This window comes from Myotis yumanensis, unplaced genomic scaffold (assembly GCF_028538775.1).
Source record: "Myotis yumanensis isolate MYYU_CA2020_CCGP unplaced genomic scaffold, mMyoYum1.0.hap1 SCAF_9, whole genome shotgun sequence".
Classification (NCBI taxonomy): Eukaryota; Metazoa; Chordata; class Mammalia; order Chiroptera; family Vespertilionidae; genus Myotis; species Myotis yumanensis.
In genome coordinates this window covers 34,460,773-34,462,563 of record NW_027223760.1, presented here as the reverse complement: position 1 = coordinate 34,462,563, position 1,791 = coordinate 34,460,773, and positions in this window count along the sequence as shown.

Sequence of the window (1,791 nt, the reverse complement as noted above, 5' to 3'; positions counted from 1 at the left end):
TTATTTTCCACAGAGCCCAACAGATCAGAGATTGGTCAAATAAGGCCTTTTGTCCTGGCCACCAACCCTGGAACCAGAGAACTTCTGCTATGGAACGTGTCTTCCTTTACAACTAGCTGTCCTGAGATGTCCTTTCCTCCTCAGCAAACTTGCTGTGCCTAGGAAAGGCCCTGCCTCAGCACGATGGCTAAGACCCGCATCTATTGATTACTGGGGGAATCCAGGGAAGGGGCAGAATGAGGAAGTGAACACCATAGACCTGCACAGATTCTCTGGTACTTCCTCTGTGGAAATACAATTTACACACTACCAACTTCCCACCCATCCAGGACTTAGTTCTCAGTCTGCTCCCACGTGTTAATAACCCAGCCCCCCAAGCTCCATTCTTTATCTTCTTGTTTACTGGCAGTTAAGGTAAGTATCCCACGGAAGGAATACAGACTTCCATCACTACTTGTTCTCAGACTCTTCTGATTTCTGCCCAGACCCCATGCTATATTCCATGTATGCCGCCAACCCTTTCCCAAGGTTCTCCAGTATCAGCATACCAATTTCTGGCTGCTTAAGCAAACAGTGCCTTTTTGAACTCCGAAGAGCTGCCCCCAAGCTGACTGAACTTGGGAGCAGCCTGAGCCACCTCCCTGTCACCCCCCAGACACAGAGATTCTGATGCAATGCCTAGTCTTTGACAAGTAGGAACTGAGACACTTCTGTCATCAGTACTTTATGACTGCACCCAAGACCTATAGTGGGACTAGAAGTCACCCTGAGGAAAAATCATCACTTTTCCATTTCAAAATTTAGGAATGTAGACAGAGTCATCTCTCTCTTCAGCCTATGGTCCCACCCTAAAAGAAAGGCCAGAGTGAAAGAATGTGTATTAAATAAAATTTCCTAAGCCAAATGACCCTAATATTTAAAAACAAATGAACAAACACATAAATAATGCTTCTTCCAACAGCAGGATGAACTTTCCGTGTGAGGGGCTGAGTTGAAGTTCTAGCTTCTGTCTCCAGCTGGGTAATTTGGGGGGAGGAAAGTTAACCCACCTCAAACCCAGGTTTTCTCGACTGTAATGCAAAGATAATGACTTCCTTATTGGGTTGTTGTAAGAAGAGACTGAGAACTCTCTGCCAACTGTAAAGTGATATTGGCATATTATTTACTATTATTTTATTCTCTATCTTCCCTAGTCCCAGACTCTTAGATGATCTCACCTCCTACTTCTCAAAGAAAATAGATACCATCAGACAGGAATCCCATCTTCCTGACACCAAATGTGCAACCTACTGGCATCTGCTTCATCCTTCTTTCTGCTAGAACGTGTGTGTGTGTGTGTGTGTGTGTGTGTGAGTGATTTTTAAACAAAAAATCAATATACTATAATTCTTATATTATAACATGCTTTTAAAATAAATATGTCACAGTACACCATGAATAATTTTCCGTCAACAAATACAGTTATAAAATACTATTAATGGCCCCATAGAATTCTAATATAGACATGTACTATAATTTATTTAATTAACCTCCAGGTTTAATGTGGCTTGTATACAATCTTTTCTTATTATGCAATTAGTGCTCTGATGGATGCTGTAGATGAAATCTTTGCCCACATTATTTTTATCCCCTTAGAATATTTCTATAAATGGAACAGCTGTGTCACAACTTAGTCACAACAACAACAATGATGCATATTTTAAAGATTTTTTCATCACTACTGTCAAATTGTCCTCCGGAAAGGTTATTCCTGTTCATGTCAGAACTGGAATCTTTGACCTTGACTCAGAA